We start from the raw sequence: 27,504 nt of genomic DNA, 5'->3' as shown, positions 1-27,504 counted from the left end.
CCCACCCGAGAGGCATGGGAGACTGCCCTCCTCAACTGCTCCACGCTGGAGTCCCAAAGGGCTCTGGTCAAGCGGGCATTACACGGGACCTCGTCGTGCGGTGTCCCGGACTAAGGATACCGACCATGCAGCAGGTGTTTTTTTTTACCCTCAAGCCCTGTTTGAATATTATTTTTCACCACCACCACCACCATTGGGGAAGTGAGCAGCCTGCAACAAAATCGGCTTTAGCCAGACAGACAGACAGACAGACAGACAGACAGACAGACAGACAGACAGACAGACAGACAGACAGACAGACAGACAGACAGACAGACAGACAGACAGACAGACAGACAGACAGACAGACAGACAGACAGACAGACGGACGGACGGACGGACGGACGGACGGACGGACGGACGGACGGACGGACGGACGGACGGACGGACGGACGGACGGACAGACAGACAGACAGACAGACAGACAGACAGACAGACGGACGGACGGACGGACGGACGGACGGACAGACAGACAGACAGACAGACAGACAGACAGACAGACAGACAGACAGACGGACGGACGGATGGACGGACGAACGGACGGACGGACGGAAAACGCCCAAATGCAGAGAATGGCCAGTATAAGTGCTAGCGCACAAAAACATAAGTGTTTCCACACTTCCACACAGCGATATGATCCAAGATAAAAAAACAACGCAAAACGCCGCTTTCTACTTTGGCGCGCCGACAACCGGACCTAAAAGCATTTTCCAGACATTTTCCCAGATCACCATTCCTTAAAATCTCGCTTCAATTCTTCCCTTGCGAGTAGTCCGGCACGAATGCCCAATTCTGCGTCGGTGGTGTATCATTCACCTTGCGGAGTTCTCTCGAAATCATCATTTTATTTACAGAGACGGTATATAGAGGGTTTCGCTCTCAAATTCCTTAATCTCAGTAAAAGGGAAGATGTGTAATGCTCTTGGATTTCATTGCAGATCATAGCATGGACGACCTTTTGTAGTGAAAGCTGCACCACTATGGATGTGATGCATTTCGCCCTAGCCTCCGAACGACCATGAAACAACCTTGAGAAAAGTGATGGCTAGTGTTGGTATGCACATACGCCTAGCCACCATATACACCTAGTCGACCACCCTTCACTTTGAACTTTGATTTTCAAGTTTTACCTGCACCTTTGACCCTGTATTTTGATCTTGACCTTTGACATTTGACTTTGAACTTTTACATTGAATTTTGACATTGCTAGTTGACGGCAGGAATAGTAAGAAAGTCACGTGGTAAACACGTTGTGTCACGTGATTCAGTTCACAGTTGCGACGTCAGGTTTGAGGCATATATAAGCAGAGCTGTGTGCTCGATCTCGCTTTTTATCCGTCAAGCCAATCAATGAAGAGAAATAAGCGGCATTGAAGTGGTGGGGGAATTAAGAAACAATAAAAGATGTACCAAATATAAACAATGTTTAATCATGCTTATGTGGCTTCGCTACGTGAAGCTCTGTTGGTCAGAGTTGAACCACTGCCTAATTTTTTACCGAGAGAGATAGCCTTTGTACACGCAGTTGAGGGCGGGAATGTAGGAGATGAACTGAATTTAGCAGAGCCCGCCTAGAACACATACAAAGTCGGTTTATATCGCAAAAGATCAAACCAGTGATCAGTTCTCCGTGCCATGATTTGTTTCGGAAGGGTAAGCAAAAGTTGTTCAGTACTTCTCAAGCTCTCAGAGAGCCATCGTGGCGATTTCGACGATTGCCTGATTGAATCATCGTAACACAGAACAAGTACGTAGGGGGTTTCTACTTTATTTCATTCAGTCAAGAACAGGCGATTCCGGGACATCATTCAGAACACGCGGATCTTCACTCCTTGGTAGCTTCTTCTTCACTCCGGAATCCAAGTGCTTCGGCGATCTTCTTAGTAGCCTCACCAAAAAGTTGTATAGGATTAATTGCGTTTGCTCCGTTGGGGACCATCATCAGGGTCGCTGCGAAAGATGGAGGAAAGAAGTGGGTTTCGCTTTTTCTCTTGCGAAGCTTCACAGTTCGTGTTTGCGTTAAGCCCTTTGATATATTCCGACGTAGAATGTTTGGTTTAACGTGGCATGTACGCTATTATAGCTTTCAAGTATTTTCTTGAAACATTTTATGCGACATTTTATATCGCAGGGATTGTGTAGACCACAGGTATGAACGCAAAACTTATAGACGCCCAGCTGAAGAAACACTTCTGTGCCTGGCAATGGCATTGGACAATTTTGTTGCCCGAGGCCTCCTTAAATGTGGTTTTCGGTTTTTTTTTTTTTTGTGGCACGGCTGCCAAATTCAGTTCCTCACTCAAAATGGCGCAGTTGCAATTGGCCTCAGCGGAGTTGAACAGTGCGACGCCCTGCGGTTGACAGAAGAGATTCTGAAGTCAAAGGATATTACAACTCATTCTTATACGGTGTGTAACTGGAAACAAAGAAAGTTATTTTCTTTACTTCGCAGTGATGGCTTGTCTTGGTGTTGCATTTATGTTTTACATCGAAAGGCTGTACCGGAAGTTTGGTACCTTCCCCGGCTCGCTCTCGCCCTGTTGTTCCGCGCGTCGCTGAGCTAAGTATTTGCAGAGACCATACCTGAACTGCCGAGGGCAAAATAAAAAAGGGGGGAACGGACGTTGTAGAAACCACGACGGAGGCATTCTACATAAATGTGCCGCATTCGTGGCATCGGCCAGGCCGGCGTGTCTTGAGAGTTTTCGCGTTTCGAGCAACACCGCCCTCCCCCAGGCGCGTCTCCCCATCCTTCCCTCGCGGGAGGCTCGCATGTTTTCCGGTCTTCGTTTCGGAGCACTCTCCCTTCCTCCCCTGCCTAGCCCTCCCGGAAGAGCGAATTCGGGCTAAAATGGCAGCCTCGGCGAAAAGGAGGAAACACCGCCCGTTCCTCTGCAACTGCAACTGGAGCTCATTCGAAGTCGACGCCTATGCAGGCCGTCTTCAAAGAGGGAGTACCTAGAATCTGCTGGCCAGGAGGATGTGGGGTGAGACTCAAGAGTGGCTGACTGCGCCTAGTATACCTGTTCACATGGGCTACAAAATAGCACGGGGACCGTGTCGAAGCTGAGCTAGATCTAGCGATGGTGTCCTAGATTTGTAGCCGCTCTCCGTCCGTGTAATAAACACTCCTAATTGATGTTTAAACCTAAACCGGTGAATTTAGTAGGGGCCACTGTTATTTGTTACTCCTCTTCGAATTACTTCAATGAGAAGAAGGCAACGGGAAACAGCCGGCTTTTAGAAGCCGCGGCGATTATGCGGACGTCTAACAGCAGCTAGGACGCCACCATGGGGGTAGCTTTTCCCTAAATTATTTCCTCCCTTTTTTATAATTATTGTTTTTTTAATAAATCACTGCTACTATACTGTAAGTGAAAGCCTTCTCGATGTAATTTTCTTAAACTTTCACTGCACGCTCTGAGGCCAAAAGTTGTTAATATTGCGCGAGTTTTACCCACTAAAGTAATTCAAACACTGGCATTTCGATTGTTTCGGTGTGATAATAACGAACTCTACATTTCGTTTAATTTGCTCTGTTTGAAAGCCAGTTTGAAACCGAATATGAAGTGCACGAAGAGGCAGACACAAATCGGCGCAGTTTCATTCTGTCGCTGGCTCGTAAGAGTTGTCCATCCGTTAACACGATTCCTGGCCAGGTAGGATGCATTGATGTGATTGATGCGAAGTTTGAAAAACAGAACTTGCCTCTACGTTACGGTGGGAATGAATGATCTAGCTCGTGAATCAATATCTGGTAGGGCTCTTTGTATCACTTTTGATCCTTTTTCAGCGAAGCCACTTGAAAAAAACAAAGGTTCATCTGAACTACCAAAACACTCTCGTGACATATCAAGAAATAAAAACCCGAGCACTGAAACTTTGTTTTAAGATATATTTTTCAGAGTTAGGGGAATACTTTTCAACTGTAACGTACTCCCAAATCTTCTACATTACCATTTGGTAGGATAGATCTCAAAGCTTATCCCCACCCCTCTAGCCGGCATTCCACGAGTAGCAATGAATTAGCAGATAATCATGAAGATAGGTGATTCGTGCAAGCTTGTTCAACTGTTCTCTTTATGCCGAAACAAACCTCAGACTTAATATTTGCCGCGAGACACGTCCTCTCCGGGCCGTCTTACAAAGTGAAACCCTGATATCAATTCGTTTCGTTAGTAATTTGTTATTCTAAGCATGTTTTCGAGAAATATATGAATAAAAAAATGGCGCTACCGTCTGGAAGACGTTGACGGGAAGAGCGTTAGCTGTTCGTTAGCGCCATATTGTCCATGTGATCTATTGCCACGTGATTAGGGTACTTTTCCATACTTATGGCGATCGGGCGCCTAGCGCCTTGAGGTCGGATATTTTTGACCAATTTGAGCCGAAAAATTTTTCGACTCCTTGGAGCGCCATTTCTCCATACTTCAAGGCGGTAGGTGCCCGGTCGCCATGAGGTATGAAATTGTGAGCTGCTGAGTGCTGACGACATGGCCAACATGTTAGGCCTAACCATAAGAAAATATTAACCTAATTCGACAATATTGGGGTCTAACATGTCCTACTCATCAAGCCCGCTACGAATATCAATTACTTAGATCATGACGTTATCGGTTAGTTAATTATAAGCAATTAAATATAAACATGCCAATGACTAAATATTAATTTCATTAGTTAATTTTGATGTCTAACCTGTTCTACTCATATGGAGGATTCGAAATATCTCATTTGTTTTATGATGCTTCAGTAATTACTGAGTTAAAAGCGATTAATCAATATAATGTGACTAGTTAATTATGGCGCCACATCAGTGACGTCACCAATCGCCAATACGATATACTAATGAAGTCACCAATGAATCAACAGTTGGGTTGCTACATCGATTTACTATGGGGGCCCGCCATCTGGAATTCCCCGGAGAGAAAATTTAACGCCGATTGGAGGTGGTAGCAGACCCTAAGAAATTGAGGAACGTGATGAATAAGAGCTAACGCTCTTAAAACAAAACTTCAATGAAGGTACACATACCAAAGATGATTGCAGCAACAACCAGAAGGTTGATTCCAAAGAGGCGGAACATATTTGGGCTGACCTGCATGGAAATATTTTTTTTTGTAAGAACATAACCGGCCGCGGCGGCTGAATTTCTTTGGAGGAGAAATTCTAGAGGCCCGTGTACTGTGCGATGTCAGTGCACGCTAAAGAACCCCAGGTGGTCGAAATTTCCGGAGGCCTCCACTACGGCGTCTCTCATAGCCTTTGTCGCTTTGGGACGTTAAACCCCATAAACCAAACCGAAAAAAAAAGGCTGAGGCTTAACTTGGTTAAGCCTGGAGAATGCGAAGCATCATCGTGTCGCGTAATTTGGAGGCGCACAACCACAGCGACGGCGCGAGGTGGGCCCCCGTTTCTCCACTGTCGTGACGTCATCGTGTCACGTGGTGTGACGTCATGTATTACGTGATTTGGAGGCGCACAACCACAGCGACGGCGCGAGGTGGGCCCCCGTTTCTCCACTGTCGTGACGTCATCGTGTCACGTGGTGTGACGTCATGTATCACGTGATTTGGAGGCGCACAACCACAGCGGAACATATTTGGGCTGACCTGCATGGAAATATTTTTTTTGTAACAACATAACCAATGAAAAAAAAAAACAATGGAAGTTCACCCCAGATGTTTCAAGTAGCAATAATTATTCCGGAGACCTCGACTGCGGCACCTCTTTCTTTCTTCTCTCAATCCCTCCTACACCCCTTTTCTTACGGCGCGGTTTGGGTTTCCACCGCTGCAGCCGGTGGACGCCGTGCGCTCAACGCCACATGGCGTGCGCGTCACACCACGCGCCGGGTCGCGGAGCCGCCGCCGCCGTTTATGGTGACTGCAGGCATTCACAAGGTTGTGCCAGAAACGCGGCGCTGAAGCCTTAGGCCATCGGCGTTCATTGTGTTCATTGGCGTTGGCGTTTTCAACATTTTACACTCGGACCATTTTAACGAAAGGACGGGGAGCGCGCGCGGCGAGGCACGCCAGCTGTGCGTAGTGACGTCACTTGTTCCTCGCGCATGCGCAGTGCGGTCGTGCAAGAGCACGCGAAGCGGCGAGACTGTGGGCAATGTAGCTCACGCAACAGTGTATGCCTACGCGCTGATGTTGCTTCCGCAATGCTCCAGGTTAAACCAGAGCTAAACCACAGCCAATTTTTTCACCCTCCTGTGTAGCGTTTTGTTCTCGATTAGAAATACCATAACTATCTGCTTCCCCTTCTTCCCTCAGATCGATGACCACCTTTGTCAGTCGGCGCGTACGGGAGCTAACCTTCGACTTTGCCATGCAGCCAATCAAGAGATAGGGTCGTCGCCGACGCGCGCTTGAAAGCCGCAGCTGCTTCACCCAAAAAACGAACACTTATTTTTAGTTTTTTATCTGCCAAAACTAATGTCTGTCAAAGGACAAAATGAATCCGCAATAGAATAAGGATCATGGATCGGTAAATAATAGAGCCCTTGGTCACCAAAAAATAGGCAACGCGCTTAGGCACTGACATAATTAATAGCGAGGTTTCGTAAATGGGAAAAAACCACTGGTTTCGACTTCTTGTCATCCCAGCCAGCACAGGCCACAAGCAGCACACGCAATAGGCCGAATATTGCAATCGGAGATGTGTTTCACTCTGCACCTTTGTAGGGCTGGCCTTTGCGAATTTGTTTCCAATAATGGACAGGTTATCTGTGCTGCTTGGGATTTAGATTGGATTCGCGTGCGTCCTGCGATGATGCAGCATGCCCCGCTATGGAGCCCAGCCGGTACCATTCCGGACTGTAGAAAAGCGCCAAGCGTCGCAATACAAGCCGGAATTGGCCTGAAAGTTTGTATGGGACACAACAGAAGCGTGCACCTATAGTAAGCGAAAGCAACGAGTTCAGAACCTCCCTGAAAACATGCAGCCCAGTGGGGAAACAAAAGCTACAAAGTTTTTTTCTCACCGTCCAACTTCTTGAAGTACCAGGTACAAAAAGGCTGTGGAAGCTTTGCTTGTGTAGGAGAAATGTCTCTTGCCTGAGTTTATATAGCGCGAGGACGAACGCCGAGAAGCAATTACAGACTGAAAATGCGAAAAAGCCGACAGCAAAAAAGATCGCTCTGACAGGGAACTTCTCTATTTGATTTATTTATAATACGGTGGTAATGAAAATGTCGAGCAGGGAAACTCGCAGGAGAGCATGCGCGGAGGACAAGAGCTGAAAAAAGTATTAGGCTAAAGTGGCTGACAGTTTCATGGTGACGCAAGCTCATAGCAGTTCCAAGTGCGTAAAGACAAAGACAGCAAAAAATAGAGGTCTAATCTGCGCTGCGCCTACATGGTTACACTTCAGGAATGCATGCGTGCTGACCCATGTTCTGATCCCTTAAACAAAGTAGTTTTTCAAGAAACTTTTAATCACGCTAGTTCTCGGTGCTGTCGCGCGGGACAGCGAGTAACGACGGTATGTGGCAACTGAAGTCAGCCATATCGTTCATGCTGTTTACATTGACGTACCGCCCAAAGATGTAATCTCCTTCACGCTTCAAATATACGGAGATGGAGAGAGAACGAGAGAGAGGGAGGGAGAGAACAAGAGCGGCTTGTACGAAGCAAATAAGACAGTGTGATATGCCATCGATTCTTATTCGCGGTGTGAAAAAAAAATTGCCGACGATTACGTTACTTCCTAATGGGAAGCTTGAGCGCAGCTCATCACCTGTTCCAGCTTTTCGATAGATTGAGGCGAAGAATTCGAGCAAGACATGTATGTACAATTAGAGACAACTTGTAAGTTTTCACACAATTTCCTTCTTGAAGAAACACTTCGCTAACAGTTCTTGATTGCCATGATAAAAGGTTCGTGGTGGAAGGAATAGATGGATCTATGCACGACTTGGTGCACCTATGCCTGGTTGTCAAAGACGAGGTCTGTGCAAGTATTTCGCGAGGTTTTGACAGCCGTGGAAGGCGTCGCGAGCGAGATGAAAGAGATGTTCTCCCACATAAGTGGTAAGAAACTCCTCTTTGTCTTTTTATGCACTTTAGAGTCCCCACCCACCCTGCCATCCTGGAAGGTGGCAGGTAATGGCTGACCGCGAGAGTTCGCTCACCGTTGTCAGCGCTAACACAGGCAGCCCACATCTCTCATCACCTCACGTACAAATAAGCGCGACTCATGCGTCCGCTGACCAAGGGAGCCAATTATGCGCAGTTGCTTTCCGTAAAATGATCGGAGTGCAAAACGTTGTCAACGCCACCGAACACAATGAACTCCGACGGCCTATCTCTTCAGCGCCGCGTTTCTGGCGAAAGGTTGTAATTCCTACAGCCCACATCTCTCTCTCATGTACCTATACGCTCGATTCAGGCGTCCACTGACCCAGGGAGCCAGTTATGTGCACTTCCTTTGCTTAAGTGAAGCGGCGAGTTGAGCGAGTTGGTACATTCTTGAGGAAAACAGCGCAGGAACAGAGACAAGAGAAACGAAGACGACGGGACAGGTCCTGACTAGCAACTGAAGGTTTATTGTACGGAACACAAAAAATATACTCTACAAACAACCAGGAGCACGCATGATCTATGCCACCAACACTGATATCACAATTAGTCATGATGTTCAAGAAACGATATCTCACAGTCATGAACGAGGACGGATGGGGGGCTTACGAATGTGTCGCGGTTTTTCTGAATATGAAATGCTTCGCTCATTTCCCTAGTTAATCTATCTTTGTGATTGTACAAGACCTTTGTGTCGTTAAAATGCGGAATACATTGTTGGGCAGCAGGTGCGGACGTGTTACTATCACATTCTTTGTAGTGCAAGGATAGGTTCGAGGAAGGGGCCCCTTTCAAATAGGTGTTGCTTTCACGCAGGCGGGAATTCAGGCACCTTACCGTCTGGCCTGTATAGTTCTTACCGCACGTGAACGGAACCCTATACGCAGCACCCAAGGCACAAGGGACGAACTTTAAATCATGATTTTCTTCACACTCTTTTTTTTTGTTTTTCTTTTTTGTCTTGTTTGTTTATCTTATCTGCTTACCATACCAACCCTGGCGCAAGTTTTTCCCAGCTTATTAGGTGCTCAAAAAAGCACATCAACCCCATATCAACGGCCTACCTGCTTTTAACTGGTGAACGTAGGGCGCGATCGCAAATTTCTTTTTTACCTGACCTGAAGGTTCCTGTGTCTCGAGCCTACAAGAAGAATTGATTTTTTTAAGTATTTTATTGCATGCCCGTATCATCGCATCATTCGAAAAGCCTGCTGACCTCAACCTGTGAACTTGTTGATTAAAACTGTGACTAATAGCACGCCCGCAAGACTTGTTAATAAATAAATAAATAAATAAAAATAAATAAATAAGTAATAATAATAATAAATAAACAAATATGCTGGGGAGTAATATTGTCGTATATGCGCCCTTTATATCCAGGAACAACGCCGCGGTCAAGCCCAAGTGTTTTTGGCGTTGGACGGATGACACCAGGTCGACTACGTTGTCAACTGAAGAGCATACACGTCGAAACCTGTACATATACTCCAGATGGAGATCATATACTTTAGATGGTGGCAAGATGGTGAACTCTGTTGTTGCTCATATTTGTACCCCATGCACTAGTCCCTGAAGTCTGCTTTTCTCAGATATATAGTATTTATAAACTAAAACTCAACAGGCATACTTTTGCAGATATGAATTTCAACACCCCTGAAAAACTGCTTGTATTTATAGAACTGCGCAGACGGCAGCTTAATTTCGCTTTAATGTGGACGGAATTGCCACTAGGCGAACGGAAAATGGTCTCAAGGAAATATGAGGCAACACCTGTAGGGATAAAATCTTTACATTTTGCTGTATTTTTTTTCTTTAGCTCAACACCAGAATGTTTACACTACTTAAATACGGAAGAGATGTTTTACAGTTTTCATTAAATGGCAGAAGGAACAAAACATCCCTCATTACCTTCGTGGCTGTAACGTATCGATGTCAAGTGGAGACTTGGCAAAATATGCCGCTGATGAGCCTCTTTGTTAAGAATGTCGCTTGGTGCAGGTTAAAAATATGCGCTCGATTTTCCTTTTTTTCTTTATATCAGCGAAAATACATCGCAGCATGCGCGCTATGTTCCCGTGCCTCCTTTTAAAGCCACGGCACGTGTTAGAAAAAGAAAAAAATCTGAAGCAAAGTTTATACCTTATTAGGTGAAGACCTATTTGCTTGAATAGCAAAGATCCGACGGATATTTGACAGGCGACGGCCATGAATAAGAGTTATGCATGGAATAACATTATTTCGAGCATATCTTACGAAGTAAAATTCTTCACGTGGTTCGATGTCCTCTCGGACAAAGCCGTGGAGCAATAGATATGTTAGCACCAAGCTGCCCCTGTCCTTCTGTGCGCAATTGACGCTTAATACGAAAAATAAAGAAGTAACAACTAATTAGTATGCACTGAGGGGCATCTGTTATCTTTCTCAGTAAATACGTAGATAAACAAAAAACTTCTTCCTGAGTTGCGCGCTCAAACTTCCGACCAACGGTGATCTGGTAGTACCATTCTGCCAACTACAATAAAACAGCTAGCAAAATGAGACTGGGCGGACGAATTGATCAACAATTCGAATTAATAAATGTTTTACTCATGCTTTTCCAGGTAATTCCAAGCTCCAGCCTGTAGGCTAAGAGCATGAAATTATTAACGAACATTTGCACTGGCTGATGACTTCTGCTCGACCCTTAAGGAATTCGCAGGAATTCACAGCGCACGTGCTGGGTAAATTGTATCCTACTTCTACAGCTGCAGTATGAGCGACGCGTCGACCACTGATATCGCCTAAGATAGCCGGAGAGCTATGAGACATTTTGTTGATGAAAAAAGTGCCATTTGCCTTTCAAACAGCAGGACTTCTCACGCATTTGCATTCATAACAAGAAAGCTGGTGTGAAGCACTGATTTGCCCAGTCCACACTGTCGGTCTGGGAAAGTGAGCGGTTACTGGTGCGGTAGGGCCTCCATTAACTCCTTTATCTGAACACAATCAAATATAATGAAAAAGGGTTAGCAGTGTAATCACTATTTCGGTAGCGCCCGTTTGCATGTATGTTTCTTTGTTTCGTTGCAATCTTAGCGCACTTCCCAACGCTTCATGCCATCCTACTCTTATATGCATTTTTTAGGCATAAGCTTTGCCTGCACCTTGGAACGAACACTCGTCTTTGAATGCGTGCGTGCGTGCGTGCGTGCGCGTGTGTTGACACTGGCGAACCGGCAGGTGGCGCTTAATTAATGACTGGTCGCTCGAGGTTGCTCAGGAAGAGCAACTTGGATCACACAACTCCCACCGGTGGCATCACATACCATCCCAAGGTACTGGTGCACCGCTCAACCGCTGCACCACTACGCCTAGAGTGGTAGGAGGACTCCAAAGTATCTATGAATCTAAAGTCGAGAATGACCAACTCCATTAATGATATCGCACCATGTCCTTAAGGCGGAGGAGCTTAAAAGCATGGCGTGGAATGTTAAGAAGATGAAGACCGGGTGTGCATATATGGGTATTTATCCATTAGCTTTCGCATCATACCCTTAAGGTGGAGCGCGGGCCGTGGTACGGCGGTGGCTGCCTTCAAGAAGTTAGCAGGCAGATCTGAAGGGGTGCGGCGGCCTCGCCGCGGCGCCTGCGTAGAGCCATGCCGAGGTAGAATTGCCAGCTGAGTGGCATCACGACACGCGCCGGCTGCGTTCGGAAAGTGATTGGGTGGCCCTACGCCTTCTTTAGATATGCTTCTTTACATATGCTTATTTACATACACACAGCTTGTGTAAAGGAGCACTTAACTGACACTTACATATAAAGAAGCATCTATTTGACACTTCGAACGGGAGCAGAGCTTGGTGAAGAATGATAGTACAACGCTTACACGCGTCTTCTTTTAGCGTTGACCTCTGTACAGAGAGGGATGTGAAATAATAGTTAGACAGAAGGAAAAGTAATAAAGACGCAGAGAGAGAGAGAGAGAGGGAAAGACAGGAGAGGCATCGACACACGGAGGGGAGCAATGATGCCGGTCTTCCAGGGCTATTACTGGTTATAGCACTGCCCATGGATGGTACTTACTGATTTTTTGGGGGATTTACTACATTCAAAAACTTTTTGGGGTCCGTATTAAAGAGATTGGACAGAGTGGAATTAAAATATTTGTCTTCTGCGTCAATAACTGTTATTTCAGTTTGTGTGGAGATTTCCTTGTAATTTTCGCAGTCTTCAGGAACTTCTGACCGACTCGCATTCCTGCACGCTCTTTTCTTTGCGCTTAGGATTTCTTGACATCGCGGGTAAGCCATGGTTCGCTTAGAGTCAGCGTGAAAATGGCTGCACTCGGTGCCGCGTGCTCCGTGCAAGCCACATGAGGTTCACAGACGATGACCAAGTAGCAAACATCACTATGAGAGAATTCAAAAAAGATTACAGCGCAATTTTGAGAGAGAAAAACAGGATAAACGAACCTGTCACTCTCACATGTTCATCACCCTGTTTTTCTCTCTGACATCGCACTATTATTCTTTTTTTTTTGCATTCCTGTATTAAGAGAATTTCCAACTGGTTGTTTCCGCGGATCTTATCATGCTTGTGCGGCGCACGTGGCATTGCGGGGCGACACTGATTTATCTGAACCTCCTTGCCCTGTGTTCAGCTATGGGTTTACGTTGCGCGAGAAAAAAAGACACGGCCAGAGGCTCTGCGCTTCACCACATTTTTTGCTAGCCCGATCCTGTAGCTTGCCCCTCCTCTCCACTTCACGTGTGGGCGTTTCCAATTCGTATGTACGCGCCGCGGCAGACAGGCATCTTTGCTTCCCTTCGTGTGTCGGTGTCACCACCGCCTTTCGCTCTCCATTTTGTTTTACGCCATTTTAAGGTCATCTCTGTGCACTGTTGAATGCTATAAGAAGAAGTGCGTGAGCCTTGTTCTGGCCCCCGGCTGAAGCGTCGAATAAATCATTGAGTTTTTTCACTCCGGCTCCGTGAGGAACTTTTTAATGTTTATAATGTTGTCGTTGCCCTTTTACAGTGACTCATCCAGTGCCAAGATATTGTTGCGGGAAAGAATATATTTACAGATATTTACAAATAGACAAGAACAGCTGCGAGCGGCACTGAGAACACAGTCCAAACTTCGTTGTCGTCTTCTACTCTTCCCACTCGTGCCATCGCTCTTTGTCGTCGTCGTCTACCCGCATCGGGACCCCCGGCTGCTGAAACGCCGTCTCGGCGTTAGGGAGGCGACGTATGAGCGTCGTGATAAGGTTTAAGGCGACAGACGTGGACGATGTCGGTGGTGGCGCCAGAGGACGAGGGCGAGGTTTCAAGGGGAGCAATTTCATAGTTCACGTCGGTAACACGGCGCACGACACGGTAAGGGCCACGGTAGTGCGAAAGGAGCTTCTCGGAGAGACCGACGCTGCGAGAGGGCGTCCACAGAAGGACGAGTGATCCTGGGGTATATTCGACGGCCCGGTGACGGCGGTCGTAGGCTGACTTCTGGGAAACTTGAGAGGCTTGGAGCCTACTACGTGCTATTAGGCGCGCCAGCGTGGCCTGGGAGATGGCGTCCCGAGCGTAAGCAGTGCTGGGGGCTGAAGAAGGCGGCATGAGTGTGTCCAAAGGCAAGGTGGGATGCCTACCAAACAAAAGGTAGAAAGGAGAATAGCTTGTTCTGTCATGAAGGGAAGAGTTATATGCAAATGTCACACAAGGCAAGGCTGCGTCCCAATCTCGGTGGTCTGGCGATACGTACATGGCTAACATGTCGGTGAGCGTGCGGTTGAACCTTTCCGTAAGCCCATTGGTTTGTGGATGGTAAGCTGTCGTGAGCTGGTGCTGCGTGTCACACGAACGAAGAATGTCGTGAACTACTCTGGATAGAAAATAACGACCGCGGTCGGTGAGCAGTTGACGAGGGGCGCCGTGGTGAAGGATGACGTCTTGCAGAAGAAAATCGGCAACATCGGTAGCACAGCTGGACGGCAAAGCACGCGTGATGGCGTACCGAGTCGTATAATCAGTTGCGACAGCGATCCACTTGTTGCCGGAGAGGGACATCGGAAAAGGGCCAAGAAGGTCGAGGCCAACACGGTGAAAAGATTCCGGAGGTATGTCGATGGGTTGCAGAAGACCGGCAGGCAAAGTGGAGGGCCTTTCCGACGTTGACACAGGTCGCAAGCAGCCACGTAACGCTTGACGGAACGATAGAGACCAGGCCAAAAGAAGCGATGCCGCACCCGAGCGTACGTGCGGGACACGCCAAGGTGACCGGCTGTCGGCAGATCGTGCAGTTCTTCAAGGACAGAAGAGCGTAGACGTTGGGGTATCACGAGCAGGAGCGGAGGGCCATCGGAGCGTAGGTTTCGGCGATATAAAATGCCGTTCTGGAGCACATAAAGGTTCAGAGACGGAGATCGGTTTGCAGAACGGATGCCATCAAAGATAGGTCGTAAAGATGAGTCGTGACGCTGTTCGTTGGCAATATCAGCAAGATCGGAGATAGCCAAGAGGCAGGGCAGGGTCTCAGCGTCCTCTAGGTCAGGTGGTTCCACAGGGTATCGGGATAAGCAGTCAGCGTCCTGGTGATGGCGCCCTGACTTGTACACGACGGAGTATGAGTATTCTTGGAGGCGCAATGCCCAGCGACCAAGGCGACCGGTGGGATCTTTTAGTGAAGACAACCAACAGAGAGCGTGGTGATCAGTGACAACAGCGAATGAACGGCCGAACAGGTAGGGTCTGAATTTAGCTACTGCCCAGACAAAGGCAAGACACTCGCGCTCAGTAATGGTGTAATTTTGCTCTGCGGCTGAAAGTAGGCGGCTGGCATAAGCGATGACTCGATCTTGACCCTGTTGACGTTGAGCTAGGACGGCGCCGATGCCATATCCGGAGGCGTCGGTGCGAACCTCTGTGGGAGACGACGGGTCAAAATGTGCTAAGATGGGCGGAGTGGTCAGCAAATGGACGAGAGATGAAAATGAGTTCTCTTGAGCAGGGCCCCAGGTAAAGGGGGTGTCGTTCTTCAGAAGATCGGTGAGGGGACGAGCGATGCCGGCGAAATCTTTGATAAAACGGCGAAAATACGAGCACAAGCCGACAAAGCTGCGCACATCTTTCGACGACCTTGGAAGAGGAAAGTCCTTCACAGCTTGAATTTTGATGGGATCTGGGCGTACACCAGAAGCGTCAACGAGGTGTCCGAGAATAGTGAGTTGGCGAGGACCGAACTTGCATTTCGATGAGTTCAGCTGAAGTGCGGCGTTACGAAACACTGTCAGAATATTGGAGAGGCGCTCGAGGTGCGTGGCAAAAGTAGGCGAGAAAACGACAACATCGTCTAGGTAACAGAGGCAGGTGGACCATTTAAAGCCACGAAGAATGGAGTCCATCATTCGTTCGAAGGTAGCCGGGGCGTTACAGAGGCCGAACGGTATGACTTTAAACTGGTATAAGCCATCAGGCGTCACGAAGGCGGTCTTCTCGCGGTCCTTTTCATCAACGGCAATTTGCCAGTACCCCGATCGAAGATCAATTGAAGAGAAATATTTGGCGCCGTGTAGGCAATCTAAGGCATCATCGATCCTTGGGAGTGGATATACGTCTTTTTTGTGATGCGGTTGAGGTGCCGATAATCAACGCAGAAGCGCCAGCTGCCATCCTTCTTTTTCACCAGGACGACTGGTGAAGCCCAAGGACTTGACGAGGGCTCGATGATGTCTTTTGCGAGCATCTTGTCCACCTCTTGATTTATGACGGTGCGTTCGGCGCTGGACACTCGGTACGGACGTCTGCGGAGAGGAGCGGAATCACCGGTGTTTATGTGATGCGTCACCACAGAGGTCCGAGCCAAAACACGGCTCTCAAAGTCGAAGATGTCGCGGAAAGATGATAAGAGGCACCTAAGATCGCGAGCTTGCATCGGCGGTAGGTCAGAAGCGATCATGTGGGCGTAGTCGTCCGTTGGGTTCGCTGTTGATGGGGCCGCAGGCAACCGGCATTGCTGAGTGGAAGGTAAGCAGCTGTCTACCACTGATATCACACATTCGGCAGCAGGGCACAGCGTGGCGAGTGAGATGCCTTGCGGGAGCGGTTGGATGGATGAACCAAAGTTCAGGACCGGAAGGTACGCTCGGTTGGCCGACATTGTAAATACATTGTGTGGAAGCGCAATGCTGCGCGTCAGGGCGACGTCAAGTTCCGGAGTGACTACGTAGTGACCATCAGGTACAGGGGGAACAGATGAGAAAGAAATGTAAGTTGCGGCTTGAGGCGGTAGACGGACAAAGTCGACAGCACAAAGACGGTGTATAACTGGGGACGGCGACTCAGCAGAAAGAGGAAGGTCAAGCTGAACAACATTAGTGGCGCAGTCAATGAGGGCTGAATGCTCAGACAGGAAGTCGAGGCCAAGAATGACTTCATGAGGGCACTGGTCCAGAACAGAGAACAGAACGGATGTATGGCGGCCGGATATGGTCACACGGGCTGTGCATAGTCCAACAACATGAGGCGTTCCGCCGTCGGCAACGCGGAGAACGGCTTTGGGTGCAGGGGTCAGTACTTTTCGGAGGCGGTGTCGTAGGGCTGAACTCATGACGGATGCGTGCGCGCCTGTATCGATCAGGGCTCTCACAGGCACTCCTTCGACATGAATGGCGAGCAAATTATGGTGTGCGCGAAGGGCTAATCGAGGATTTTGGGACTGGGGCTGTACTGCAGCATCACCTCCAGACACTGCAGCGTCTAGTTTTCCGCTTGCGAGCGTCCGTAGGGGCCAGGAGAGGAGCGACGGCGTTGGGGCGAACGAGACTGGCGACGCAGGGGGGACGGGGAGCGGCTGGAGCGGGGAATCTGGCCGTCGACTGTAGCACTGTGCTGGGCTGGAGGGGGCGTGTAGTGGCTGGGCTGTTCGTCGTCGCGGTGGGAGCTGAGAGGACGGTATGTGCTGCGACGGGACCAATAATTTCGACAGTGGCGGGAGATGTGGCCAATGTGGTGGCAATGGAAACAAATGGGCCTGTCGTCGGTTGTCCGCCACTCGTTAGGGTTTCGGCGACGTGGAGTGAAGTACGAAGGTCGTCCAGGAGCAATCGCAGTGATTTCGGGTGGTGGTGAAGACCGTACAGGGCTGACGGGCTGGAAACCAAGGTTGGCAAGCTCTTGGCGGATGACAGCTTGTACCAGAGAGATGGTAGGCAAGCGGTTGTCGCCATCATGTAGATGCAGGGGGGCAGGGGACATAGCTTCGAGCTCGTGTCGGATGATGCGGGTCACATTTTCTGGGGGCGCTGGAGCTTCCCGGTGTCGCCGTGTTGGGGAGGCGTGTGTACGGCTGGCTAATACGCCTGCTTTTGGCTTCCTCGAAGCGTCGACATTCCTTAATAATTTCGTCGACTGTAGTGCAGCTCTTGTATACGAGCAAGTTGAAGGCATCGTCGGCGATTCCCTTCAACACGTGGCCGACTTTGTCAGACTCGGGCATGTTGGCGTCAACTTTGTGACAGAGGGCCAGCACATCTTGAATGTACGACACATAGGACTCCGTAGATGTTTGAGCTCGGGAGGCGAGGTCCTTCTTAGCGGCAAGCGTTCGGCCGAGCGGCCGTCCAAACAATTCGCGGAGTTTCTCTTTGCACATGTCCCAGCTGGTCAGATGGTCTTCGTGCGTCTCATACCAGACCCGGGCGGTGTCTTTTAGATAGAATATTACATTTGCGAGCATAAGGGTCGGATCCCAGCGGTTGTAGATACTCACTCGCTCGTACATGTTGATCCAGTCGTCGACGTCAGTGTTGTCGGTACCAGAAAATGTCCCAGGGTCACGAGGGGGAGAAAGAACGAGTGATGTCATGGCCGGGGCTGAGGTTTGCTGGGCGGCGTCTTGGGTCATGATGAGTGAAGGCAACTGGCGGCCGCTGCGGAGCTCCGTCGTCGGTAGACGTAGGGGAAATCCGCACCTCCACCAAATATGTTGCGGGAAAGAATATATTTACAGATATTTACAAATAGACAAGAACAGCTGCGAGCGGCACCGAGAACACAGTCCAAACTTCGTTGTCGTCTTCTACTCTTCCCACTCGTGCCATCGCTCGTTGTCGTCGTCGTCTACCCGCATCAATATCAACACTAATGCAACATTGCCAAGGCGTTTACTCGAAGCGCAGCTAGGTGGGCGTCGGTCGAAGATCGTCACAAGGGACACACTCACAGGCATCACTCAGGACCCCCAACTCTGCGCTGCTCGAACGGATGCCGGTCGGATCTATCGCAGTTACTTCCCCGCCGAGAGAGTATGAGCGCATAATACCCTTGCTTGTCGATATAATTCACGGTAGAAGTTTATTGAGAACGCGGTTTGGTTCCTGATAACGAGGATGCAGTTTCGTGGCGAAGCCGGTTGGGGAAGGCCCCCAGAGCCTAACGATGGATATGACGTGGGACGGTCTGAGAAATCAGAGCGGTGTTATGGCGGGGAGGTATGCTGCGAGGCTGGCAGGCTGTACATGACCGAATGCACTGACGTATGAAGCAGTAGATACGTCGCCAGTAATATCGCAGAGGCAGGCGAGCATACGCTTTCGGTGCACCTGCGTTGCCGCATTGTTTATCTGCGTGGAATGAGGCATAGATGGCAGCACGGAGGTGTCGAGGGATCACCAGCAGCCGCCGTTGCCCGTCGAAGAGGTTGTTACGGCGGTATAAGAAGCCATCCCGAACGGCAAAATGGAGAGCTTGGCGGCGAAGGGTCCGGGACGAAGAATACGTTGAGGGGTTAGACCTGAAGGGGAGAAGCGAGTTGATCCAAGTACCCTTCAGTTGTTCTTAGAGCATTTCAGGGACGTCGAACGAGGAGAAATCGTAGGCACATACGAAGGCAGAGGTGTAATCGCAAGGGAGCGGTGAACGGGAAAGATCGTCGGTGTCAGTGCGCTTGGGTCCAGAGTGGTAAATGAGGTTAATATCAAATTCCTGGATACATGACTGAAGTTTTTCTTGAAGGCGTCCCCGTTCTCGCGCTGCTTGACAAGGGCGCTGCCGTTTCGGCGATTAGTAACGCCCTTCGCTGGAAATTTCGCAAGGGGACGACGCCGCTGTCTGACTTTTCGCGCCGTACCCTTCAACGTCCGCTTGCGCTTCTTGACCAGGTTCTCACTAATACTATTGATGAGGTGTTCTGGATACCCGGCTTGATGAATGCGTTCAGTTTGCGCATGAAAGGCCTGTGCCATCTCATGCTCACACGATTCATCCAATGCTGCATTCAGGCATAACGCAACGATTCCCCGCTTGATTAGCTTGGAATGTGCACTACTAAAAGGCAGTAGCTCTTTGCACGATCTCGGGTTGTAGGACCAACAAACATGGCTGTCCTGCTTAAAATCAAGTCTCAAATCAAGAAACTGCAGGCTATTGTTGTGGGACACTTCACGCGTGAAAAGAAGCCCTTTTGATTCATTGATGAAAATCGGGACTATGTCCTGAAGGATGGCGCTTGGTTTTGAACCTACGAGATCGTTTAGCAGAATTTGGTAGTCATCCACAAATCTGAATACCCAAACAACGTTAGAGGTTAATGAGAGCCGGTCACTAACACGTTTGTCAACGCACAATAAATAAATGTCACTCAATATAGGCGCAAGGGACCACGCAATACAAACGCCATCGCGGTGAATATAAAAGAGAAGGTTGACAAAAAAATGGCTGAGGCTTAACATGGTTAAGCCTGGAGAATGCGAAGCATCATCGTGTCGCGTAATTTGGAGGCGCACAACCACAGCGACGGCGCGAGGTGGGCCCCCATTTCTCCACTGTCGTGACGTCATCGTGTCACGTGGTGTGACGTCATGTATCACGTGATTTGGAGGCGCACAACCACAGCGACGGCGCGAGGTGGGCCCCCGTTTCTATACTGTCGTGACGTCATCGTGTCACGTGGTGTGACGTCACGTATCACGTGATTTGGAGGCGCACAACCAAAGCGACGGCGCGAGGTGGGCTCCCGTTTATCTACTGTCGTGACGTCATCGTGTCACGTGGTGTGACGTCATGTATCACGTGATTTGGAGGCGCATAACCACGGTGAAGGGCTGAAGTGGTAGCTAAAGTAGTATGCTTCGCATAAAACTGCAGTCGATGAAAGGTGAAATTCTAAAATTGTTAAGAAATCATCACAGGTAATACCTGCCTCGTCCTGAAATGACAGTTCGCCTATGAATGCGATCTTCTCTTTGATAGAAATTAACATTTCGGTATGCGGTATGAAATAGTGCAGGTGAGTAACATCAATCGAAAAAGCAGACTGTGCTCCAGGCACCACATTCCTAAGTTCTTGAAGAACCTCATTGCAGCTGCGGATAAGAAACGGGCCGCCTAGCGGAAGGGACGTTAAAGGGGCCCAGAAACACAATCTTAGTTAACTGTTTTGCCTGTTGATTGCATACGGTGAGTTATAATGGTGCTATTAGCGTCTGTAATGCCGCGTATACACCATTTTCCGAGGAGCGGGCAGGAGAGGGAGAAATACTCTCAAACACGTGCGCTGCGCGACACCCCACTGTTGCCGTCCTCCCCTGGGCTGATAATCCGGCGCGCGGAGCAACGTCCGCGGCTGCTTAGCTACCGGTCAAGCGTGTGTTTGCGTCTGTACAACAAAAGCAGCAATGTTGTACCAAAGACCAACGTCTTCTAGACATCACTGTTTTATTGTCGGTTGCGGAAATAGTCGACGAAAATAGAAAAAAACAAACGCCGCCAGTATGTACGCGCACCATGTTATGTGAAGGTCTCAGCACGTCTGCGGTGTCCATTTCTTCACCGCTTTTCCGCCGGTCCCGAGTTGCATTGGCAGTGGGCGTAGTTGTGGAACAAAAAATACTTGCGCCAACAAAAAGCTTAAACGTTAGCGCACTTTGTGAACAAAATGCAGACAGAAACAAGCCCTGCATGTGCCCAATATCGGGCGCGGAACGAAGCGCAGCGCCTGGGTTACCAAACTATAATCTGTGCATAATTTTAAGAGATCGAGTAGTTGGAGGGCCTTGGCAGAGTTCTTTTAATTCAGCAGTACTCTGTGTGAGGACTTCACAAATTTGACCACAACTTCATTTCGCCGCCCCACATGATCGTCAATATCGGGAGGGTGTGGGGATCGCCACCTGAAAAAAATAAACATGTCGTTAGTGCAAAAATACTAATTTAATTTGCACAGCATGGCATGAATAGAAGCGGCGACATGAACTTTTACCCAACTGCAAAGTGAGGAAAAATGCAGCCATGGAAACGTAAGATGAAAAAATACACGGCATGCACAGGACGGTAAACTCTGCCACGCATTGTAATAAATTATTCGACTCAAATCGCATCGAATGCACTGTAAAAAAAATCCACACTATACATAACCGTGCCAGAGATACAACAAACGCAGCGACTTGAGCAGTGCCCCGACTCAATTGAGATTGGAATTCTCAACACAGGTGCGGCGATTCTGCCTGTCAGTAAGTGGTAATAGCGTTCCATTAGCGTACCAACCTATTAGATCGTGTAATTGCACATTTTCTGGTATTTGTGCACCAGTGAGTACTGGCGGGAGCGGAGAAGGCGAGAATGTGAATTGCTTTCAGTCAACTGGCTTGTATCGCTCGTAGTACGAACAGCCCTACGCAAGCGGCAGGAGGGGCCGGATTTCAATTTCATCGCGCGTATTTCCGCAAACAAACATTCTAATCATCAGAAGTGGATTCGTTTCGGTCATGTACTCGCTGTTTCCAAAATGTTCAGTTTGTAAACAGGGTACTCTGTCGCAAGCTCAGCATCTAAACTGTCACACTCGCCATGTCCAAGCAGGCAGCGAAAGCGTTCATGAAAAACTGCGCTCCACGAAAAACTAGATATTCATTGCTCTCCGCGATCTTGTGTTTCAACACATGTTGCTTTCGTTTTTCTAACATGCAACACCGTGCCGCATTTGCCCTACAGGCAACCGGCGACAAAAACTACACGCGTGAACTGCGAGCATGGCACTTACCGACGCTGAACGCTCGCTGCGTCGAGGAATGGTCGCCTGCTCCCAGTTGGTTATTGCAGGAGCTAATGGCATAGCACACACGAGGATGGACACGAGGCGAACGCCCACCCAGAATTTCAAGGCTTGGCAGGAATAAAACGGGCGAATGACACTTTCAGAGATCGCACGCTGCTTCGTCTGCAGCCCACCGGCTGCAAATTATCAGTCCAAGATGGCGTCGGCGGTAGGCGGCGCTCGAGTAAAACAAACATGGCGGCGCCCAGGTATCGAAACTAAAATCATGTATATTCCGTTTTTTAATATTTTAATGTCCTCCCAAAAACAACTTCATGGCTCTGATGGTGTCGCCACACAGTGGCGGGTTTTTAGCAGCGGATATGACATCACCTGGCGCGAGCTTGATGATCGGACAAACAGTAAATATACTGTAAATTGTGTGAATAAATAGAGACACATTTTGTCACCTGTCTGCGTTTTATATTAGATCAACAAAAACAACTTGTTTGTCTTAGATAAAAGCCCTGCAAAGCAAGTAAAATAAAAATACACCACCAGGGGCGCTCTGGCATGGAAACGACGCTGCCCGTCTCAGCAAGAACGAGTTACAGAGAGCAGGCAACCATGGAGTACAAACTTCCGCGACGTGCTCTGGCTGGCTGTTTTGATTGGTTGCGCCAGGTGCCGCCATTGGGAGAGCGAAATAGGAGTGGGAAGCCCCGCCAAAATCGAGTTGAGGGCAGCGTTTTGTTTGCTTGTATTTTGAAATTTCTTCACTGAATAACTCCCGTTCCTGTGCATCGATTCCTGTAATTCTTTTTAAGTCAGCATCTGTGTGACATAAAGAACCCACCTGAAGTATAGCCGGTATCCCCCCAAGCAGTGTTTCGCAGCCCCTTTAAGTGTCGCTGAAGAAAACAGCCGACGCACAGCTGCCAGGACCCTTTCTCTGAAACAGTCGTGCGTAGGGGGCACCCTGGCTTTTGAGATTTGCCCGTAAAGAAAACATCCAAGAACTCTCTGTCGGCATCCTTCACCAGTTTCTTGAGCGGATCCAAATTCATGGCAGTTGACAGCTTTACTGCGGTGTTCTTAGCCTTGGCATGATTCAACTTCACTGCGACGAAGTGCTTCTCCACTTGCCCCTTGGAACGAAAACCCATCTTTGCGAGCGTGCGTATGTGTGTACGTGTGTGTGTGTGCTCGAGCGCGTGCATGGAGGAAGGAAAAAGAGAGGAGAGGCCGTCACGTGACATTTTGTGAAGCCGGAAACCAGCTCGGCGCCATCTTGTCCGGGCTGACGTCATCGCATAAGTCCCGCCCTCGACTACTGCGCGCGCGTTTCAAAGCCAACGAAGGAGCATGCTACCGCAGGGGCACAGATCCCCGAGCTGGTGGCGCTTGGCTGCTTACCGGCCGGTTTAGGGCACCCTATGCCGGTGTTCGTCAGCGGAGAAGTTAATAAAGCGGAAATACCCGTGTGAGACAGGCGGCTACTTTCAGTTACTGCTTCGTACTGCGTCGTCTCCGCGCCGTCTCCAACTGCTCGGCCCTGGTCACAATTAGTAGCAGCCGAGAAAAATACTTATCTCAGCTCTTGCAAGCGCGGGAAGTGACCTTCGCTTTCAATTACTGCGGTGGCCCATCTTACGGTGGTTATCTGCGGTGGCCCCCCTTTGGCAACGCCCGTCCCTGGGACTCTGAAGTTGAAGGCTGCATTCGATTGAACTAGTATACTTGCTTGTTTAGCTCAGCGCTCGAAATTAGCCTTCACCGGGTGAGGTGAAGGACACGCGAGAAACGTGGGCCCCTCGTCGCGCGAAACCACACGACGGCCACCGATGCCCGGGAAGGGTATTCGTCCGGTATCGAAAATCTCCTCCCTGTTCCTCAACTCTTGTAAGCACGGGAAGTGACCGTCGCTTTCAATTACTGCGGTGGGCGAAGGACAACTAAGCACACGCGAGAAACGCGGGCCCTTAGCCGCGCGAATTCCACACGAGCAGTGGTGTAGCCAGAAATTTTTTTCGAGGGGGGCACATGTTTTATTTATTTATTGGAAACGAAAATAAATGTGGAAACGAAATGTGGAAACGAAAATAAGAGTGCCCATTGATTCTTCACCGTCGCACGGCGTATGGCACTCCTTTTAATTCGAGGCACAGTTCACCCCATTATTAACAGACCTTTTTACGTCAGTTTACTTTTTAATCCTTTGCATTCTCCTCAAATGAAGGTATCGCGAAAATAAAAAGTGCTTTTTTTTAAAGGACCTGCAGCCGAGCGCAGGTTTGCGTATGGGGTTGAAGTTTTGACAAGTGTCATTCGTAGCGTAAATCCGCGCGAAGCCAGTGAGAAGACGACGATCCCGCCGCAGCTAGAGGCTGCAACGAGGAGCTGTGATCATAAGACACAACTCAAGGCCGTCCAGCAGGTCTCGGCAGCTCTCGAGAGGCAGCGCCCGAGCGAAACCGAGGAGAGGGGGGCGGCACCTCCAGGAAGGGGGCGGCGGCCCTCTCGAACCCGCGGAAGTAGCGAGGGACGTAACAAGACCTCAAGGAGCACAACGCACGAGATTGACGTAGTGGCCGCGTCGCGGTAAAAGCTTGTCCTCCCTGCTGGGAGGGAGCCTAACCGACTCTGCAGGCTTTCTAAATAAAAGTTGTTCTCTCTCTCTCTCTCATTTGTTTGCAGTTGATGACTTTGTTATAGAGCAGAAGCTTTTGTGTTGTTGTATATGATGTGAAGATATTGTAAATAGCCACGTTTTTTCGTGCGAGTTGTTTTTTTTTTGTGAGAAAATAAATGTTTTTTACAAATGAAGTTCTCGGCATCCTGTGTGCATTCGTATCTTTATGTAGATATTGCAGTGAACAAAACTAACCCTTCGCCTTTATTAAAGAAAAAAAATCTCTAAGGTATTGTTTAAGCGCAGGGTCTCTATCTTTTCATTTTTACCGGCGGCGTATAACAGGGGCGTGCAAGCATGCAAAGCGAGCGCAGCGGCTTCCTTTAAAATATCGCCCTCCACCGATGTGATGGCCCCCGCTGCTCACACAAGCGCAATCGCGAAAAACGAAAATAGTTACGCTAACACCAGTGACGATCACTAGAGCGTTGCAAGAGCACGCCTAATAGCAACGAGGTTTCACTGCCGATGGAAATGGGAGCGCGAATGGCACACGCACAGGACGCGAAACGTCCACGCAATACGCCGACGACCTCTCTAGCGCACGGCGTATTGAATCACTGGTAAACGAACAGCGCGAGTGCTCCTCAGTAAGCAGCGGCGGTCTCCCGACGGCTCCGAGCAGTGACGCAGTTGACGAAATGCCCGTGCGATCGTGGTCGAGCACGTTGAAATCAATGCACGCCACAACGAGAGTTTTGCAGCGAATTCCGCCTGAGATATGAGTGAACGGCGCCAACGTAAGCTTGTGAGCACGATCAAAAACAAACTCGAGCAGTTGAGAAAAGTACGCCGCACCGCAACTGCTACGCCGCGGTCGTCTGCTACCGCCCGGCTTGCAAGCAGCAACTACGACGCCGTTGCTAAGCTGCCCGGACTAGGTGGCCTCCCGATCGCGAAAAAAACCACGTGATTTCCTCCACATTTTTCTCCCATGGTGTTGTGTGGAAAGGGCCTCTCCTCTCTTTTTCCTTCCTCCATGAGCGCGTGCATGAGTATGTGTGTGTGTGCGTGTGTTCTCGAGCGCGTGCATGAGTATGTGTGTGTGTGCTTGCGTGTGCGTGTGTGTGTGCGTGCGCGTGTATTGACGCTGGCGACCTGGCAGGTGGCGGATAATGATTGGTCGCGCGAGGTAGCTCCGGAAGAGCAAATTCGATCACAAATTCCCACCGGTGGCAGCAGATACCATACCAAGGCACTGGTGCACCGCTTAACCGCTGCGTCAATGATCGATGAATCTCGAGTCAAGAATGACAAACTCCATTAACGATATCTCGCCATGCCCTTAAGGCGGACCTCGAGGGCATGGCGTTGAATGTTAAGTAGAAAACGACCAGGTCTGCATGTATGGGAATTAATCCATTAGCTTTCGCATCATGCCCTTAGGGTGGAGCGCGGGCCGAGGTACGGCGGCGACTTCCTTCGCGAAACTAGGGCGCAGGTCTCAAGGGGTGCGGCGCCATGCCGAGGTAGAATTGCCAGCTGAGTTTCATCTCGACGCGCGCCAACGGCGTTCGGAAATTGATCGGGCGGCCTTGCGCCTTCTTTAGACATGCTTTTTGAGATGTGCTTATTTACATACATATAGTACATGTAAAGAAGCATTTATTTGAAACTTATATGTAAAGAAGCATCCATTTGACACTTCGAACGGGAGCAGACCTTGGCGAAGAATGATAGTACAGGGCTTACGCGCGTCTTCTTTTAGCGTTCAACACTGCGCAGCGAGGGATGAAAAATAAGAAATAAAAAGAACTAAAAAGAATAAAGACAGAGAGAGAGAGAGAGAGAAAGACAGGAGCGGCACCGACACATGGAGGGCAGAAAAGGTGCCGGTATTCCGCGGCTATTACTCGTGGTAGCACGTTACCGTCTGTACCAAACATGGATGGTACTGACTGATTTTGTTTGGGATTTACTACATTCCAAAACTTTTTCGTCTGGGTTTTGAAGAGATTGGGCAGAGTCAATTCAAATATTTGTCTTCTGCGTCAATAACTGTTCTATCAGTTTGTGTGGAGATTTCCTTGCAATTTTGGCAGTCTTCAGGAACTTTTGACCGACTCGCATTCCTGCACGGTCTTTTCTGTACGTTTAAAGCTTTCTTGACATCGCGGGTAAACCATGGGTCGTCTAGAGTCAGTGTCAAAATGGCTGCACTCGGTGCCACGTGCTCTGTGCAGGCCAGATGAGGTTCACACACGATGACCAGCTAGAAAACATCGTTATGAGAGAATGCAAAAAAAGATAACAGCGTAATTTCAGAGTGAAAAACACGAGAAACGAACCTGTCACTCTTGCATGTTCATTACCTTGTTTTTCTCTCTTCGACATCGCACTATTATTTTTCTTTTGCATTCCTGTATTAAGAGAATTTCCATCTGGTTGTTGTTGCGGATCTTATCTGGTTCGCGCGGAGCACGTGGCATTGCAGGATGGCACAGATTTGTCTGAACCTCTGTGCCTTGTGTTTAGCTATGGTTTTACGTTCCGGGAGAAAAAAAAAAAAGACGTGCCCAGAGGCGCTGCGGGTGTTCACAAATGCCGCGCACATCCCTGCTTTTGCTAATTACCCTCACCACTTTTTTCCCTACCCGATCCTGTCGCTTGCCCTTCCCCTCCACTTCACGTGTGGGCGTTTCCAGTTCGCATGTACGCGCAGCGCCAGACCAGCA

At 49.1% G+C, this 27,504-nt stretch overlaps 1 long non-coding RNA gene across 2 annotated transcripts in view; it reads right to left on the bottom strand.

The window, feature by feature from the left end:
- Positions 1 to 1,867: 1,867 nt before the first annotated feature.
- Positions 1,868 to 27,504, bottom strand: part of LOC149324385 (uncharacterized) — a 51,873-nt gene continuing 26,236 nt past the window's right edge. Inside the window, exons 1-3 of one of the 2 annotated variants that reach the window (XR_016286857.1) lie at positions 7,028 to 7,085; positions 5,071 to 5,134; positions 1,868 to 1,989 (exon numbers count right to left, since the gene is read on the bottom strand). This is a non-coding gene — a long non-coding RNA (uncharacterized LOC149324385). Of the gene's footprint in view, positions 1,990 to 5,070; positions 5,135 to 7,027; positions 7,086 to 27,504 lie in introns of those variants that run through there. The other variant, XR_016286858.1, reaches the window with a different exon arrangement.

Source organism: Amblyomma mixtum, unplaced genomic scaffold (genome assembly GCF_055824585.1).
Source record: "Amblyomma mixtum isolate Tamu unplaced genomic scaffold, ASM5582458v1 scaffold_44, whole genome shotgun sequence".
Taxonomy (NCBI): Eukaryota; Metazoa; Arthropoda; class Arachnida; order Ixodida; family Ixodidae; genus Amblyomma; species Amblyomma mixtum.
This window is presented reverse-complemented; position numbering and strand designations above follow the sequence as displayed.